The sequence below is a fragment of the Arachis ipaensis genome, chromosome B4, assembly GCF_059453495.1.
Source record: "Arachis ipaensis isolate K30076 ecotype BB chromosome B4, ASM5945349v1, whole genome shotgun sequence".
Lineage (NCBI taxonomy): Eukaryota > Viridiplantae > Streptophyta > Magnoliopsida > Fabales > Fabaceae > Arachis > Arachis ipaensis.
In genome coordinates, this window is record NC_142439.1 from 6,132,751 (window position 1) to 6,154,301 (window position 21,551).

At 27.8% G+C, this 21,551-nt stretch overlaps 1 non-coding gene across 2 annotated transcripts; it reads left to right on the top strand.

Moving 5' to 3' along the window:
* Positions 1 to 15,961: 15,961 nt before the first annotated feature.
* Positions 15,962 to 17,829, top strand: LOC107638625 (protein S40-6). 2 transcript variants are annotated; one of them, XR_015881429.1, is made up of 2 exons: positions 15,962 to 16,742; positions 17,418 to 17,829. It is a non-coding gene; the product is annotated as a protein S40-6 (transcript). The 2 variants fall into 2 exon arrangements; XR_015881428.1 differs by having other exon boundaries at positions 17,445 to 17,829.
* Positions 17,830 to 21,551: the final 3,722 nt, after the last annotated feature.

Consider the following 21,551-nt stretch of genomic DNA (forward strand, 5'->3'; position numbering starts at 1 on the left):
ATTTATATATTTCTGTTATTAAAAGAAAAAATAAATAATGTTTAGAAACTTAATTAGAATTTGATTAAAATAAAATCACTCATTCACACATTATTAAATGCATATTATTCATCATGATTTATGTTATAATTAAGAGTCACTTATACAGTAGTTATACACATACAGCATATACTACGTCCTACATGCGTTATTATTATTAGTCAAACTTTTTGTGCATTTGAAATTCATGGCTCTATATTGAATTGTATAGGAATATAAATGAGTAGTGATGATGAAGAGTGAGGTTTAATTTCTGTAAACTGTGACAGCAACAGAAAAATGATGGAAACTGTTAGCTGACGCAGCTACACATACACATAATACATAATTGAAAGTGACATTGTACCAAACTATATGGTCTTGATAATTATTAAATCTCAGAAATAGCTATGTTTGTTACCCATGAAAGTTGAAACAACGTTGATGCCTCTCTCTGGGTCGGTGGGTAACCCTGTGCCTCACACACGCCTGCATGTGCAACACGTACATACAATAATAACTTCAACAACATTATACATAATTACATAGCATTACATTTCTACACATTTAATTCCCAACTAGCTCTGGTTCTTGGCTTTTTCTGTGATATCTCATATATCATATAAACAAGCAAAGGACCTAGCTCTCAAGTTTATTATGCCTATGCTATTAGAATAATTGCTTCTATAGAAAATTTCACATACACAAATTAGAATATGAATTAACCACGCTTGAGAACTATATATATTTATTTATAGCTAGCCTACATATATATATATAGTATAGGGGGAACAAGAAACATGTAATAATTGTACATGAAAGGCAATCTAGTTGGAAACTTGGAATAGGTGGGGGAAATAGATTTGGGACGCTTGGTATAAAGAGGTAATAAACTTAAAACTTTTTTTTTTCTTTCTGTGATATTTATTTGTTGAGTTTTGTCGTGAAATCGGTTCTCCCAAAAACTTAAACTGATCGAAGAAGGTATATGAATAATAATTATATCTCTAACAAATTTAATTAAAAAATTTGATTTTTCTTCAATAAAAATATCAAGTAAATTTTAAATTACTTTTTTTTTATCTTAAATTCAAAATCTTAACTATAAATCCTAATTTTTTCTAAAAACGAGTGTTAAAAATTAATTTTATAATATAAAATGAGTAAATAGTTAAATTAGTCCCTAAAAGATTACTCATTCTTTAAATTGGTTTTTGAATGATTTTTTTAATCAAATTCGTCCTTTAAAAATTTTAAATTAGTCATGTTAGTCCTTCTGTCACTTTGTTTGTTGATAGTGTCAAAATTTGCTAATGTAACACGTTAAGTGACATCCCAGCATATATCTAGAGTCTTAATTGACTATTAACATGATTAATTTATGAAATTAGATCAAATCAAAACCTAATTGAAGAGAAAACTTGAGGCATTGGAATTTTCTAGCTAATTTAAAGTTAATTTGATCTAATTTCATAAATTAATCATGTTAATAGTCAATTAAGACTCCTAGGTGTATGTTGGAGTGTCATTGAACATGTTACATTAGTAAATTTTAACATCATCAAAAAATAAAGTGATGCAAAGACTAACATGACTAATTTAAAATAAGGACGAATTTGATTAAAAAAATCTTTCAATGACCAATTTAAAGAATGAATAATCTTTTAGGGACTAATTTGATCATTTACTCAATAAAAAATAGTTAATATTAACTAAATTAAAATTTGGTTTTTTATATTTATTCTTTCAATATAAGAATTTCTTTTTAAAAAAATACTTGATGAGTTTGAGAATATATTATAGTCTAGATGAATTAATTTTTTAATAAAAAAATTATACACAAGAAAAGAGAGTAGTTGATTCAGATTTAAGAAAAGAAAAAAAAAAAACTATCAATAAATTAGGAAGGGTAAAGATTCGCTAGGAATTGTTTATTATTACATAATATGTGGTGAACTGGTTCTTGGGAAATCGTGTTTCAGAGTAAACAATTAATGGGAAGGGGAATCTCTCTAGACTGTAGACTAGTTAAACAAATGGGAATGATTTGTGGGTTAAATAATTAATAATTCACCTTAAATTATTAGCCATTGATTTGATTTTTTTAAATAAAAAATTAATAAGTAGAGTAAAAATCGCTGTAGCTCTCTTTGATGTGCCACAATAGCCAATTGGAATTGGAATTTGTTAATGGGTCCATTGTTGATTGAGATGCCTTGCATTTCTTACCAACAAGACAAATTAAATTGTTTTTTTTTTTTTAATAAATTCCGGTGAGGTATCTTCTGAATTAGCAGAAGAAGAAACAAATATTATTGTAAGAAAAATGAGTACATATATATATACGCACTATTTTTTTTGAGCTAGGTAAACAAAAAAAAATAGACATAATTTGTCTTATTTAGCATTAATTAATTGTCGTAACAATTAATGAATGCTAAATAGGGTAAGTTATGACTGTTTTTTGCTGATTTTCTTTTATTAGCAAACATTTCCGTTTTTTTAGGACTTAGAAATATAAGTTGAAAAATAAATCTTTTCTTTTTCATTTCTCGAAAGAGAAAAGAGATGATGAACTTGGACAGGGAAATGAATGCATGGAATTTATTTGGTATTTATCTCAAAATAGAAACATAAAAATATAAGGATATATGAATTTGTTTTGACAAGTATTAAAATATATAAAATTTGGGGTGGTGTTTTAGAATGAAATTTGTACGAAAAGAAGGAACCATCGTGATTTGGCCATGGCGAGCTAAAATAAGGAGGAATACATAAAGTGGGTCCTAATAAGAAGGAAATAACCATAATCATCAATAAAATTGTGTTAATTAGTTAAAAATTTGTCTCTAATTTTTAGCAAAGTATTGTTTTTATTTTACTGATTAGCAATAGATTTTTCCGCAAATATGTCCTTAATTTAACATCTCTAATGTTTCATTCCCATCATTTGGCACCAAAAGAAAGCGAGGATCGCCAATGAATAATAGCTCAAATGGTATAATCTCCCCATACTTATCTAAAAGGTTGTGGGTTCGAGTCTTTATATATTTGGTAAAAAAAAAAAAAAAAGAGCGAGGATCACTTTATTTTTAGCAAATTTCGGTCAAATTTCGCCTTTCAATTAATTCGTTGCTATTTCGGTTAAATCCATTGCTAATTAGCAACAGAAAAAATAGGTCCCAAAAATTTGTCGCTAATGCTAATATTCTAGTAGTGCAATAATCAGCTACCACATATAAAAATATATATTTGACATCTCATCAAATTTTTTACATACTACTATAAATTTTAAAGTTTAATTATTCATCTATTGCAAATTTAATTATTCTATTATGTATTTTTGATTATTATATATGGTAATTAATTATTTTATTAGAAAAATATGTGAATTAGTATATATTAATATACACAGCTACATATAATAGATTAATATCTGATGTAGTATTTTAATTTTAGTACACATAATATATTTTATATTAAATAAAATGATATAAAAGTGATATATGGACTCAATGACATACAATACAAAGCAAAATTAACACAGAGTATTTTTTGGAGTAAGTTGCTTCAAACTAAATAGAAATTGAAATTGAAGGGTAAATCAAATTATCACTAAAGTTGTTCACTCAGTTGATCTTCCGTACATTTCCAGTTTCCAGCTGATTCTCAACTTTCCATTGAAAAGTAACGAGTAGATAATTAGATATTACTAGTTGGAAAAGAAAACGGGTCCATAAATAAAATTGATGAATGATGGAAGGAAACAACAAGTGGATGCAGATGAGCACAAATAGGGTGTCCCAGCTCCTCATCAGCCTGAAAATGAAAATTCAAGAGAGTCAATTAATTAATGGAAGATTTTTAAGTGTACTGTCGTACTGGTATATCAGTAATTTTTAACCGTTGATTTTAATTATATATATTCTATATATTTTTTATAATTAAAATCAACGGTTAAAAATTACTAAAACACCGATATGACGGCACACTTGAAAATTTTTCTTAATTATATAGGAAGAATTTTAAATACACTAGGTACACCAATGTTTTAATCATTTTAATTGTTGATCTCAATTATAAAAAATATATGTAATATATATTAATTAAAATCAACGGTTAAAATGACTAAAATACTGATGTTCCATATATATATATATGTTGGCCAAGCTAGGTCTATCTCCTTATACAAATGGTTGGAATAATAAGTACGGTCATAATTTAATTTGTGATGTGTTAAATAATTTATTGTTGTTATATGTATTATTTAATCAAAAAATTAATAAAATAAAATATTTAATTAAATTTAAAAATTTATTATTATAAGAAAATTATAATTTTTATTATAATAACAAATATTTAATTTTATTAATTTTTTATTAAATAATACATAAAAAAATAACAAATAATTTGACGGATGATAAATTAAATTGTTGTCATACTTATTATTGGGAATAATCTCCCAATTTTGCACTAGAGACCATGAGAATGGATTGGACCTTGAACATAATTATTATCCCAATACAAATATGATAGAACCATATGCACCACCACTATGGTAGTGGTAGCTGTTATTACTGTCACCAAATTACAATTTTGTTCTCAAAAATTAATTAGCATAGGATGGAGATGGTTGTGGTGGTCTCCATTGAAAGGGACTCATCTTATTAGCTATGTTTGGTAAGAGCAAGAATAATGGCCTAGCACTAATTAATAGCTAAACGTTTCGTTTTATAGATTGTGATATCAAAAGCATGAGATGTTGCCTCTCTAAATAGTGCAAGAAACTATTATATCAATATTGTTTTAACATCTAAAAAATATGGATATTAATACTTGACAATAATTAATTGTAGAAAATAAAAATTTAAGTATGAAAGGGGCCTCACGCCAATGTAAAATTGCTTAAGATGATAATAATTTTGATTCTTTAATAAAAGGTCTCAAATTTGAGCGGTAAGAATGAAAAAAAAAAATATATATATATATATATATATATATATATATATTGTTAAAAAAACTTTTACTTCTGAAAAAATAGCTTAAACAATAAATGACTATATTAAAAGTAGCTTATAAATAAGTTATTTTATATTTGAGTTTTTAGTTCTAAAAGTATTTATTTTATAGAAATATAATAAAAAATAGTAGCATTATGAAAGAAGTTATTTTTTTAACTTCCCTATAAATTCCTAAATAACTTTTTAAAAAACTGGAATTTAATTTTAAAAATTGCACCAAACATTAATATTACTATTTTTTATAAGTCAAAAACTCAAAAAAGTTACTTTTAAAGTTCCAAACGGACCCTAATCAACAAGTGATGTTGGATTAATTAGATTGTTAGTTGTTTGATTAAAAAAAAAAGGGTCTCACTAAAATCCAATGATGATAAAATGAGTATTGGATTAGAGTATATAATTTGGAAGTTCAACAAACATTTTCCCAATACTATTATGCCATGAATTTGGATGCATGCATAGATTTAATTATAAAATATCTATAATAATCCAAGAACCAATGTGAAGAAAGATGGAGAACCCAATTATCGGCTAAAAAATTTAGGTATAAAAATAGTAAGAGTGATATATCTTAATAAGGTCATTTTTGTGTTTTTTAAAATTATGAAAAGTACATAAATCGGATGGTCCAATTTTTGTACTTATACAAATTAGACTGTTCGATTTCTACTTTTCTAATTAAATGGTTTTATATTTAAGAATAACACTCTAACAGTCTACATTTTAAAAAAATACTACTACTATTCCAATATCAAAAACAAAAAAGTACCAATTATCCCCATAGAATTTCTCTTTGTTCCAATTTTGCTTTTTTTTTTTTTAGGGGATGTTAATTAAAGACACCATTTTATTTCTCTTGTGATATTCATAAGCTAATTAAAAATTATAGATATTATATAAAGTAACTTTAGATATTATTTCTCTATCGATCTAATATAAACAAAAACAGTTGATGATTTATGGAAAATAATGCCATATGATATGAGTGAATAGGAAGGGACTATAGTTGTTAGTGGAAGCATAGCTAGAGTAGTGGCAGGGTACCAAGCTAAGGTAGAAACAAATAAACAATAGTTTTAGACCATTTGATATGATGTCACATGCTACGTTTAGACTCATTTGATAAAATAATTTCAACTTTTTAAAAGCTTTTAATTTGTTAAAGTTAATTTTGGTAAATTAACTATGTTTATATATACCTTCAAATATTTTTTTTTATTTACCAAACAAAAAGCAGTGTTTAAACATTTTCCAAAATACTTTACGAAATCATGTCTTATTATTGGATTGTAAGGGGAGTGCTAGGTAAACAATGACTATCTTGAATAACATGAACAATCACCAATCAAATAAAAACACACCACACCTCTAAATTATTCACCTAAATCTTAATATTAAAATAATCATCCGTACACTTAGTGAAATAAACATCCGATATATCTATTATTCACATTGTTTAATATTTTCATTGTCTACATATACTTTTTCTTTATCTAATTATATTGCATCTTTTTCAGCAGGTATATACTAGAAGTATATATCCATTGTTATTCTTTCCTTTTTCTGTCAAATGCCACTTCAAATTTATTCCATCATGAATTGTTTTATTTTTTTCATTACTAAAGAAAAAATAATTAGTGAAATGTGCCTTTGAGGGGGGCAAGGAAAGATACTTGCTTTGCAAGGCATGTGGCCTTTCTTTAAGGAAGAGGGGACCTTTGATAATTTGATTGCCATAAATTTTTACATATATATAGTTTAATTAAGTTTATCATTTAGTATCTCTCTTGAAATTTTATTTAGCAAATAGGGTTTCCCTGTTACAATGTGCTCCTCCATCTCTTTTCATCTACCAACCAAAAATAAATAAATAAATAAAATAATTCTCTTAGATTATTTACCTGTACCATAATCATTGTTCAATTGATCGCAAAAAATATTGACAGAATACATCTAAGAACTTTTCCAAAATAATACCATGGTACATTTAATCTAAATCTAAATCTGTCACAAAACAAGTATATCCAAACCCATCTGGAAAAGCATGGGAATCACATGAAAAACCACATTTTTTTTTTAAACATCATTATTAATTACATTATTATTGCTGGTGCCTTACACAACAAATTAAATGAGATTCTGATTCTCTGATATCCTGATTGTGGCGAATTAAAATGAGCCACCTAGCTATAAATCTGATTCTTTAATTAGTAGTTTAGACAATATATGTAGTATTAGCAAAGCAAAACACATTGGCTGACAGAAACGAAGTTGTAGTGTGGCAGAGGACAACTAACGGAGTTGTGGGTCAAGTCCTGTAATTTGGGTGATTCTTATTCTGCCTATGAATCATTCCACTAACAAGGGGATAGTTTCCTAAGATGTGGGATTATTTTAAAACAAGTGGACCATCCATTATCAGCCGCCAAACCCAATTTTCCTGCCTCATTCAATGAAAAACCATTAAACAAATTTCACTGCCTCTGCCTTCTAACATAACACACCAATGTATCATATAACAGAATCTGAGTTAAACTAAGGTGTTAGTTTTTTTTTTAGTCAATATCAGATATTTTTTTATAATCTTTTACAATTATAACTTATGTATAAAAAAATATCAATTATATACGTTATCTATCTATCAATCATAATTTATATCCTTTATCTATAATTATAGGTGTATTTAAAATTATATATTATTATTATAAATTAAAAGTACAAAATTTATATATATCATTAATATAAATAATTATAACAAGTAATATATAATCGATCCGGTCTATAAACTAATGAGTTAAATTTATCAAATTTTAATATAAATTTATTTAATATATAGACTCAAATTTAAATTTAAATTAATTGTTAAAATGAAACTCGAATTGATTCATAAGTTGACTTCACTCGATTGTATCCCCTAGATATTCATAATATGAGTACATACATCAAATATGATGCAATAAAAAAAAAAAGAGAAATAGCTTAGATGGTTATGATGATAAAAATTAATGGATAATAGAGGGACTGAAAGCATATGAATAGGGCTGGCAATGGGTAGTGTAGGGTAAAGTTTATACTCTACCCTAACTCTATCGACGGGTTGTAAACTTTTTTAAAATTCTACCCTATTCTACCTGGAGATTGAAAATCTCTCAATCCTAACCCTACCTGCACCTTAAAGTTCTAAACCCTACCCTACCTGACCCTACCCGCAGAAACAAAAAATTTTTCAAATAAATATAAAATTTAACCATTCTAAATTTCATACATATTAATAAAATAGAAAATAAAAAACTAAATTCAAATTAAAATTAAAAACAACAAAATCTTAAGAAAATCCAACATAAAATTATAAATAATATGATCATCAACTAACTTAGTGATTATTTCAAGTTTTTATAAGAAGAAGATTGTGAATATAAAACTCACTTTATTCACTACATACATAACTTTTACATATATATAATATATTAAGAGTGCGGGTAGGGTAAGATAGGATAGGGTATATCTTAAACTCGTATCCTACCCTATTCGCATGCAAATTTGCACCCTACCCTACCCTACCCGCAGCGGATAGAGTAGACAACTCTACCCCAATGAGTTAGTCCGGATTGGATACTCGAGGGTAGGGTATATATTGCCAACCCTACGTATGAAAGTAGCATAGGATGCTTGGTGGAAGTGAATGGGTCCCAACCCAAGTCCAAAGGACCCACTGGTGCAAATGCAACCACTTAAAGTGGGGCCTGGACAATGAAACTTGTGTTTGGTATGGGCCCACTTCCTGGGCACTCCACAATCTAAGGCCCAAATAAATTTGTCAGAACTGAGCAATGAATAATAGGGTAAAAGATGGCAGTTACTGTACACTAGGGTGAGCCTGCCCGAAAAGCACGACCAAGGAAAGCAACACCCAAAGCCGCACATTCATAACAGAACCAGGGAGAGTGAGTTTAAGCTATCATCATCGCCATTCTGCTACAGCTTTCGGCTTTGTACTGGGCTTGGCCCTATGTCATTGTGAAACCTTTTCCTTTTCTTATTATTGATTGACAAAGAAAATTTTGTATTATAATGTTCCTCGGTTTTCACTTTAGAATACGACAACAATCCCTTCTCTTGGACAAATAGTAACAATAGTAGTGGTACAAGGATACTTCAAAAGAAATATCATTAATTATAAAAGTAAGTTATTCAAAGCTAATTAATCCTTTAAAAAAAATAGAATCGGAGTATGAGATTAAAAAGTTCATTTTTTTTTCAATATTGTATTTAAATATATTAATTTATTATTATATAAATTTACAAAATACAATGAACATAAGCGAATAATAAATTACATGTTAGTTGGGCGTTATTAACCTAATTGTCCTTTTCTATCACTATCATGACCATCATTTTTATAATAAAAATATATACAAATATCATTTTTCTTTAATTATTTTCCATTGGATTTGATTGCGTCAGATAATAGTGGAGTGGAGTGAAGTAGTAGATTGGGTTATCTGCGGACTGCGGTGTAATCATGACTTGATTATGGTGTTAACTGTTAACTGGTTCGCAAAAATGAATTATGATGAGTTATGAATTGGTCAGTTTAAATTGAGTGTCGTTGTCATCGTTATCTACGAAAGAAAGAAAGAACGAAATTAACAGGCTAGAAGCCACGCGCTGATGCAGACATAATCTGTGGGACCCATTCCCACATAAATCGGACACGTGTTGGGATATGAAAGGCTGCTACTCAAGGCCGTAAGTACCCACGTGGACTGTGGGCTCGCTCTTCATTGGACGCATTTCACCACTCAATCAATCACCATTTCAACCCCCTTACCCCTCTCTCTTCATCTCGTTAAAAATAATATCAAAAATAATTTCTTATATTTCTTTTTTTCTCACTAATTGATTTAGCTAAAGTCTAAAATTACGTTACAATTTACATGGAAGACGAAAGGCAGAACGATGGGACCAGGAACCGAACGCATAAATAATACAAAACATTTCGTATAAAGACGACAATTATTGTCGTGTGAGATGAGATATTATTGAAACATTACCTACCATTACATATAATCATATATTGTTATTAATCTCTTTTTATCCATATGATTGGTTGACTCTTATTTATTTTATGCTTATTATTATTCATTCTTTTATATATCTATATAGTCAATAGAGAAGAATAATTTGTGTGTGTGCCAAAATTAGAGTGAAAATAAATATACAGACAAACTAACACTAGCAAATAGTAAATAGTTTATTATCTGAAATCCAAAATCTATATTTGAATCTTTACATTTGGGATGCAGATAAACGGCAGCGCAACTACTTACTGTATTTTTTTTTTGTTATTTTGTTAATTATTTAAGAGTGAAAATACGTTGAGATAGACATTTTTTGTTTAAATAACATCATTTATATATGAAATAAGTGTTAACAATTGTAAGAGTACATTTAACGTTATTTTCACAATAATAGATATGTTGAATCAAGAGAGAGCTTAATAGATATCCAAGCGACTTTAACTAATTTACGTATAAGTCTATATAATTCATGACGTGGCGTTGAATGTGCAATAACTGGGCCTCACATTCTGACCTCCCTTGTAATTGAAACGGATACAACACTATTACGGGAGTGGATCTTTTCTAATGAAAAAAAAAAATTGGATGATATTTAATGTTCAATCTAATTATTTATTATTTTTTTTATTTATTTTTGGTCTCACTCATAAAATTAAAGATAAGAGATCATACTGTATTCTATCAATTGTTAAAAAAATTGGAGAGAACCCTTTTTCCTCCCAACCTACAAGTTTCAAGTTTTTTTCTCTTCTAAATATCTAAAATTCTTATTTATTTAAGATTTTACTTATATTTATTGAATTTTGTTAATGTGTTCTAATTACAATACTCACCGTTTCAATTATATATAATTTATTAAATCTACTGTTTATAAATAGATTCATTAACATAATTCAAAATACTAAAAATTTAAAAATTAGACTATTAAATAAATTTAGGCTCTGTAAACTAACATTGCCTAATAAATTAAGAAGTCTTTTTACAAAAAAGAATCGATCAAGCAAGTAAAAACTTAACATGTACTCATGACTTAGTGATGGACCTAAAAAATTTTGATTTAAAACAAAATTTATATAATATGACATTAATTTTTGTAATAAAAATATCATATTTACATAGAAAATCAGCTATTAAATCATTTAGTGAGTATTAACTATTAAGTACTTATGTATATATACATATATTATTTAAATTAGAGTAAATTATCAATTCCGTCCTCGAATTACCAAAACGCTGACAAAAATAACCTCTACTTTTATTAACGACAAAAGTACACTTAAAATAGAAAAATATTACAAAAATATCCGACCGTAAATAAAAATCTATTCCGTTAACAGAATTGGCTGAGCTGTCAAATGGATTCCGTTACACCTCTTCTTCTGCTTTTTCTTCATTCTCCCTCACTCCCTCCCTCCCCAATGCAACTACAACAAAAATAAATATCATCTGCTGTCACTCTTTTTCTCCCTCAAACCTCCAAGAAGCTGCTGCAAGCTGCAACAACAACAACAACATATCTCAGTCACTCTGAAATTGCAACAACGACAACAACATCATCTTCCTAGCTAAAGCTCCTGCAACAACAACATCTTCCTCATTATTTCTCTCCTGAAATACGATGTCGCCTCTTCTTCCACTGTGTCTCTCCCTCAAGTACGACAATGGTCTTGTTCTGTCATCTTACTCATCCACTTCTCCTTCTTCGATTCTTCTCTCTCGCCACCTCTCTCTTTCTCTCTCCTTGTTGTTCTACTTCTCTCTCTCCTCAACGACGGCACCTGCGGTGATATTGTCCTCTCCTTCCGTCCTCCCTCACTCCCTAAAGCAATTACAACAACAATAAGCAACATCTCAGTGACTTTCTCTCTCTTCCAAACCTCCCAGAATAGACCTTATGCCTTACCCTCTTCATCTCAGCCACAGTAATAATCAGTCATAATTAGTAATAATCATCCATAATCAGTAATTCTACAATTTTTTATTATATTTTTTTAATAATCTAATAAAAATAGAATCCAAAGAGAAAGAATGACAAAGAGAGAAGCTGAAGAGAGAGCTCCTCACTGGCCTAGAGAGAGAGGGACTATCCACTGCTAGCTTACTGCGAGAGAGGAGAGTAAGGCGCTGCAAGAAAAATTTCTGACAGCAATGGAGGGGTGGCGAGCAAGCAGTGACGACGATGGCGAATCTGAGAGGAAAGATCGAGAGATCTTCTGAGAGAGTGAAGAGGGCAAGGAACTGTGAGATCCTCTTCTGACGACAACGGAAGGGCAGCGAGTAAGCAATAGTGGCAACAACGAGATTTTGCTGTTGAAGACAAAGATACAACGGCGTAAGTTGATGAGCAATTGTTCTGTGTTAGAGAAGTGAAAGTGAGAAGAAGGGAGAAGAAAAAAAGAGCGAGGAGTGGGGTTTGAAAGCGTGAGACAGAGAAGATCGGAAGGCAGCAGCCATAGATTCAGAGTGAGAGTGAAGAGGGTGAAGTGTAAGGTCTTTCCGGGAGGTTTGGGGAGGGAGGGAGTGAGGGATAATAAAGGAGAAGTAGAGGAAGGGGTGTAACGAAATCCGTTTGACAGCTCAGCTAACTCTATTAACGGAATATATTTTTATTTACAATCACGTATTTTTGTAGCATTTTTCAATATTTTAGGTGTATTTTTATCGTTAACAAAAGTGGAGGTTATTTTTGTCAGCATTTTGATAATTTGAGGACGGAATTGGTAATTTACTCTTTAAATTATTTTCAATGTGTATTTTATATTTTAATATGTATTCTATACGAATGATTAATTGTTGTTATAATTATATTTTGTTATTGTAAAATACAATTAGTCTTCGAAATATCTAATTTACAAATTAAAACGCTAAACTAGTTTAAATAATAACATATAATTTAAAATTTTATTTCTTTAGATTTTATATTTTAAAAAAATTAAATAATTTTTTCTTTGACAATATAATTGAGATTTCTTTCTCTTTATTTATATATATATATATATATATATATATATATATATATATATATATATATATATATATATCAGAATAATTATTTAAAAAGCTAAGTCACTTTCTAATATAGTTAGAAGTCCGACTCTTGTTAATACTTATAATTAAGAAAGTTTTTTTAATTAATGTAGTTGTAACGAAAAAATTAAAACTAATTTTAAAAGAAGATAAATAATATTTTTTTGAGTCGATTTCTAAAAAATAATATCAATCTCGTTTAAATTTGACTATTTGAGAATTTATCATTTTGACAAATATCTAATATAAAATTTTTAAATTGATTATTAAGTGCCAAAAATTAAATAAAAAATTATTGTAACATCAAATTTAATAATTTAATAGAGATAAATAAATATTATTATTATATATTATTTAAAAAAAATTAAATTAGAATAAGAGCCCTTGCCCTAAGTGTATGCTTAGAACCGTCCCTGTTTATCAGCTTATAATCTGACCTTACTTGAAAAATAAACAGAGTTTTTCGCACTACATCAGTAATTCTACACACAATGGAGTAATCATATATTTTGTAGTAATTTCTCATGCATTTAAAAAAATAATTGTCATAATTAGGAAAAAGATTCGTCTTCTTTTATGACTAAGTCATTACTCTACTTTATAAATGTCACCATCATACTTCAGATAATTTATCATCTAATATTTTAATTTTATTTATACTAACTTAATACTCATATTAACTTAAGTATTAAAGTTCCTTACAAATATTTCAACCATTGCTCGGAGAGAACATAGGTGCGATTTTCAAATGAACATAGTCCATCTTGCAGGCCCATTTTCTTTTTAAGTAATCACCCCAAAAAAATCTACCATTAAAAAACTTTTAATATCTTATATATATTTTTTTAAAATGTCTGCCACTAAATGCGGTTATTAGTCATGTAATATATATCATTTAACTAAACATATGCGAGTAGCTACTCGTAAAATATTATAGAAAAAAAGATGATGAAAAAAAGTTTCAACCAAATAAAAGAACATAATATAAATCCTCAAATATGATATCTATTATTTGATGTCGATTTTTTTCAAATTTATCTTCAATAACAAATTTTAAATATTCTAAATTTGTTAATTTTTATATTTTTAAATTAAATATAAATTATTTAATTTTTTTTTAACAATCAGACCAAATTTTTAGTCATTATGCCAAACATCAAAACACAAATGATGCAAACTGCTATTCACATGCCAATCAAATTGCCAATTATGTAAGTTTCCTTCTTGTACAATGCACAAGTGGAGGGCTAGAAATATGTTAAAAACTTAAAATGAATAGTTAAAAAAATATTAAAATAATAATGAAAGACCATTATTAATGTGAAGGGATATATAAATAGACATGTCAATCGGGTAGATTTGTGCACATATACGAACATTCTTCTTAAACAAAATTTAGTATATTTAAGAAAAAATTATTGGGTTAAGCAGGTCAATCTATTTCTTTTGTCTGAATAACTGGCCAAATATTTTGTATTTTATAGGCTATTGAGTTGGGAATTTTTTTAAATAAATAAAATAAATATTATAATTATAATTATAGACACACGTCAAAGAATTTATATTTATACGTCAACAATATATTCCTCATCTAAAATAAAGTGTATAAACGTAAATTTTCTTACGCATATTTATAATTATAATTATAATTATAGTATTTATTTTATTTAGTTTGAAAAAAATTTATTGAGTTGGAATTTAAAATATTTTAATTAAAATTTGAGATCTTTAAATTAAATTATTAAAAAAATTATTTTTAAAAAAATGAAGATTTAAACAACTTAACAAACTCGTTAATTTTCGCATTTTCACAAAATTATTTTTGCAGGGAAAAAAATCCGCCCATTTAATGTGATTAAAGAGACCAATTAGACAAGTTTGACTCATTTTAATTTTATTTATATTAATTACGATGATATTATACGTACAAGTATTATTGTTGAAGAATACAAAGATTTATTGATATAATATAAAAATATTTGTATAAATATAAAAAATATTGCACATAGTACAAATTTATCAATATAATATACAAAAGTTTTATTATAGTATAAAAACTTTTGTACATAGTATAAAAATTTTTTACATTACACAATTTTTTATCATGAATATATTTTATTAATTAGATGAATTAATATTTTAGACGTATAATCTTTAAAAAATTTATGTATTATATATTAAAATTTGTGTGTTATACATTAAAATTTATATATTATGCGTATTTTATTTATTAGTTAGATATTAGTATTCTGAAGATATGATTCTTACAAATTTTTATATCATGTACTAAAATTTTTTGTTATACATTAATATAAATGTGTTGTGAATTTAAATTTGTGCTTTAATTTTCTAAATATATATAGAAAAAAATAGAGGAGATGATAACAATAATAACAACGTTGAAGAAACATGCGTACAATAAATTTGATTTGGAAATCACTTGACCACAGACCACTTACCTTTATCGTATCAATTAATTTCCACAGTAACAGAAACGCAACGCATGGTTAAAAATCCAACTTAATCCCGCAGAACAAAAGTCACCAGAAAAGAAAAAGTTGGCGAGTGATGCCACACAATCCCGCGGAGCGTGCTATTCGGGTTTTACGTCAACATATTTTCATTACTTGTATGTACTAAGTTGTTTATTTTTGTATTTTTAGTTTTGTGTCGTCACCATTTCACTATTCCATTTTTTAGAAAATAAAAAATAAAAAATACAAGGAAGGAAATTCAGGGAAAATGAAGCCGAAACTCAAATGCAAATGAAATTGCAAAAAGTTATATATACAGAGGTAGTGGCACTTTCTGCTGCAAGCTTAATGCACTAATCCGAATGAAAGGAGTGCAAATGAGTTCGTAGTTGTACCAATACTCCCTACTTTCCCTGCTCCACAATAAAATAACCACCGCCACTCCCCTCCGTGGCGCTACCCAATTCCGAAGCCGGACATGGCCAAGGGTCGCAAGCTAACCACCAGCCGTAGCGATCGCTTCCTCGGAACCTACCCCCAGGCCCAATCGTCCGCCGGAGATCCATCGGAGCTCCGGGAAGAGGACATCTGGTCCACGGCGGACGATACCGATGCCGCCACCGCAGCTTACGCCGATTGGGAGACAATTTCCGCTGCGGAGTCAAACGGTGGCGGTGGCGCGACGTACCGTCGCCGGATTTCCCACGATGGTCACCGACAATCCGGTGGATTGTCGCTGGCGTTTGAGGATCCGGCTTGCAATGCTGCGGCGACGCCAAGAGTCGTACACCAGTTCCGCCCTCGCGACGGCGGTACTGCTGCGGCTTCGCCGAGGGGGCGCCACGTGGCGACGTCGGCGCCAGTTAACGTGCCGGATTGGAGCAAGATACTCCGAGTGGACTCGGCCGAGTCGCTGCACGGCGGTGGCGAGGATGACGATTTTGACGACGGCGCGTCGGAGATGGTTCCGCCGCATGAGTACTTGGCACGAAGCCGGAAGGCGGCGGCGAACTCGGTTTTCGAGGGAGTCGGGCGAACCTTGAAGGGCCGGGACATGAGCCGGGTACGTGATGCCGTTTGGAGCCAGACCGGGTTCGATGGATGAAATCCGGTTGGTTGGGGTAAGCGATTCGAACCGGTTTGTAATTGAGTTGAATATTGTTAATTATTGTTTAGATTAAAGGAGGTGGCGGTGGTTAGTTCTGGAAATTGCAAAATAGATTTAGTTTTTTTTTTTTTTTTTGAGTAATACTATTTTAATAGCAATAATTTGTTAGACAATTTTAAATTGAGTAATAAAAGGGTGGATCCTGTACATTTTGTGTGGCAAGGTATATTTTCTCTCAATCCACTATTTTGTTACTCATCTTAAAGTTGTTTGATAATTTTAAGTTGTTAAAATAATATTATTCTGTTTCATTTTTATTTCCTTTCGGTTTTGGGGTTGGTTTCAAGTTTCTACTTGAACGAGTGGCTTTTGTGGGCAATGATTCGGTTTGGGTGGACTCACATGAAAAAGAGAGTTCAACTCAGTGGCGAGTGAGCCTAAGCATTTTAATTAAGCATGTATTTGGAATCTTTGAATTTTTCTGAATTAAGATCATCATAAGCTATAGTCTTAAGAACCTGATTGCATTTTGGGGTTTTATTGGCACTCTCAAATTATGTTTTATCATCTGTAATATTGTAACTATTCAAATCTGTTATTATTAGACCATAATAATACCATATTTTTCATCTTAGATATTGGTTTTTTTTTATAATATATATTTCAAATTTTATTTTGACAAATTCAGTTTTCATTCTTCCGTGTTTGAATGAAGATGAACGCCAAAACAGAAAGAGATGCTTGGTTTTTCCTTCAAACGAGATGACCTACCAGGCCACTACAGACAGAAATCAATTTATTGTTAATTTAGTTTAATTAAATAGTAGTATATAGTTGATTAATAAGAGTGTTTAAGTATTGAATCAATGAGACAGGCAACACCACCTTACTAACTGAGAGAATGTTTTGAAGGCACTTTGGTTGGGTGGTTCTTATGCAAATATTGAGAATCACATAAATGCTTATTACAACTCTATCTTTTTGAGATATGGGCCGAATTTGGTATGAGGGAAAAAAAATATCAAGTTCCATTTCCATTTGATGTAATCGATAAAATAAGCAGATAATTATCAACGCAAGTTGGCAAAGATAGATGAAAATTTGTGTTTCTTAACCATCTTTTTTAGATTCGATATTGAGAATGAAATTTGCTTGCCTGAGAGAATTGTTCACTTTATACTTCTACAGTATCAAAGGATTAGTCATTAGATTTTCAAGCCGATAGATACTCTGATACAAAAAAATAGATAATTAATTTTGGATTTTTCAACGAGATTTACTTACGATAATTAATTATCCTCCCATTTTATTATTTTATATACAAAAATGTAAAAGTAACTTAAGAGGATTTAAATATTATATTAATATATAAAGAAATATTATATGTATATTAAAATCAGTCACTAAAATTAGCTATCAGTATAAAATATATGTTACAATATAAATATATACTAAAAATAAATTAAATTATACATATATTTATATACAAATACATTAATAATTGATTTTAATGTACAAATAATATTCTTGTAATATATAATACATGCCCTTGTTTTTTTTTTCAAACGAATCGTAATTAACAAATTCCCGTAAGAATCGTGGAAGCAAACGGCATATCAAAGCAATAATGTTTGACTTGTAGGGAGAAAACTATTACTATAAAAAAATATTTAAGAAATAATAGAAAATTAATTCAAAACAGCTAAAAGTAATTTTATTTAATATTTTTTAGTTACTATTAAAATAATTAGATAATATTAAATATATAATTATACAAGTCACCAAAAAAAAATATATATAATTATACAATTATAAATATCACATATATAAAATTATAGATATTAAGTAAAATAAAATAATTTTAAATTATTATCTTTCTGATATTATCGTAACTATATTGAATTTAAGGTTGATGTGTTCCTGTATTTATAGAGTAACTTTTTTACAAATTTATTTAATTAAATTTATATATTTAGATATTCTTTAAATAATAGAATTGAAAATTGCTGTTTTTTTGGTATGTAAACGATTATATATATACACGTAATTTTTTACATTGTACATGAATATTAAATTCTATTATTTTTTTATAAAAGAGTAACTACATACTATTAAATATATAATTATTCTTATATATTTGTTTATTAGTTTAAATTTTAAAAGAAATAAAAAATACAAACTTATTGTAATTTAATATAGCATTTGTAAAGATATGAATTATTATTCTACAAAAACTTCTAATACAAAATATATAAAAATGAAAAACTATTATGATAAAAATAGATAAGAAACCATTTTAAAATCTATTTCGTTTTATGATGTTTACCTTGTATATACCTTAAATAGGATAAACTGATTAAGTTTTACAGGGTCAAAACTCTCAAATTTGGCATTGCAATGATTCAATCTCATAAATTCATAATAGACATCTGATGGAGCCATTGGGAGTTGGCAGGAATTATGACTGGATTATTCCCCGAAACATTTTCCCCTTATTATTTTTTATTAATTATGTAACGGCAGTGATGTTGATATCTAGAAGTTAGCTTTGGGTGAATAATTTCAGATTTAGTAAAGAATATGAATTAATCATAATCTTCTTCACCTTAATAGATTAAAAATAAATTTACAAATTTTATGAGATAAATCAACTAACTAAGATGGGTTATATTAAATTCACTAACTTTTGACATTCTAAGAATGTTAGTGGGGTGTGTTTGGATTGAAATTTATATTATAAATGAAAATTTACATAAAATTAATTTTATAAAATTAATTTTGATTAAAAAGAGTTAATGTGGTTTATATTTGATAAATTTTTATAAAAAAATAAATTATAATAAATTAAATATTATTTGAATTATATTATTTAAAAATTAAATAAAAAATTACTAAAAAATATGACTTTAAATAATTATTTTATATTATCTTATTATTTTATTTTGAATGTTTAAATAAATTCTAATACTCTTTTTCTAATTCTATTTTAGCTATAAATTTTCACTACTTATGATTTTAATATTATTTTTATGTTAATTTTTAATTTAGTATTTTTAATGGAATTAATAAAACCACAATACAAAATAAAAAAAATTGTTCATATAAAAAAGAAATAACAAGAGTCGTAAAAAAAAAATAGAAAATTCATATAAATAAAAAACAATAAAAACTCTATAAAAAATAACAATATGCATGAGAGAACATTAGAAAAAAATATTATAAGAAAAAAATATTAACAAAATTTATGATATGAATAATAAAGGACAAAATTAATAGATAAAAAATAAATTTTGTTAGTTAAGAAAAATAAACCTAAAAACTAGAATTTTTAGTTTTAGGTGAACGTGGATTGGACTACAAAATTACGTTTGCGTTAAAAAAGAGAACAATAACAAAAAAAAGGATAAAATTTTTAAGAAAATTAACCGTGAGTTTGATACTACAAACACTAAACTAAATACACTCTAATAAATTAATCTAGTATTTATTGGTATTGGTTTACAATGGACTAACTCACTTACTCACATGTTACAACTTACATTTATATTTACACATAACACTTTTGCTATTAAATTTACATTAGTATACATTAAGTATAACTCATAATTTTTATATTATAAATAAACATTTTTATTGTTGTTGACTTGTTGTCATCATGTAAATGTAATTATATAATAATTATTTTAACGAAGATTTTCAATGCATAATAGCTATATTATATAACTATGCATAATATATTGTCTTAAATAGGTCTATGACCCATATAATTATCTTGTATTTGGAATTTGGTCTCTATAAATATATTAGCATATTATATTATTCTTAATATTATTAGGTATATCAGTTATTAATTATTTTAAAACTAATTTTAGTTTGGCTAATTTTTTAAAAATAAATTTTTAAAAATTATTCAGTTATAACTTATAATTATATAATTAACATATTTATTTTAGTTTTACAAATTATAATTTATCTCGTGCATGAAAGGAGTTATTAAATTTGTATAATAAGAAAAATCAACACAAAATGAAAACAATAAAGCTTATTAAATTTAAAAAAAAAATAGGAAGATATTTTTGGGCATAGGAAGTGCAAAGTTATGTTGGATTTCGATCTTTTTTTTTTTTAATATATAATTAAGGTTTTTTTTGCTATATGGGTGTCTTCAATGAGGTTGTGCAGTTGGAAGAAAGAAAAGGTGCTAGTGTGTTAACAACATTATCGAACAGGTAGATATAGAGTTGAATGACAGTAAGTTTACGTGGTTCATGGGGTCAATTGTGCAGTCAAATTAATAGAATATTGGTGAGTTTGGTTTCATTGTTATCATTTGGAGCACTTGGTTGAAAAGGAATGACAGAATTTTCAGGAATCAATAATCAGGTGTTACAGGAGTAGTTACAAAGAGTGGAGTGATATTTGATCTTTTGGGTTGTTGATAACTTTTGTCGAAGATGATTAGGAATTAGTTTATCTTATCTGTTTCGTACTTTTCTGTTGAGACGTTGATGCTCCACCTTGTTGTGTTGAGCTTTTTATTTCAAAAAAAATATATATTTTAGTTAGTTAGAGTTTGTATATATACATAGTAGTTACAGTAAAACTCTAAGAATTAGTGTTGTTATTTCTTTTATCTATATATTATCGTTTTTCTCTGTCTGTTCATTATTACTGGGCTCAAAGCTTCAAGACTTTGTCGTACTACTCTGAGTTTTTCTCTTTCTTTTTTTCATCCTTTTTTTGCACAGCTCATACTATAAAATTTAATGAAAATACATCGCTTCTATTATTGCAATTGTATAAGACGATGACTCCGATCAAA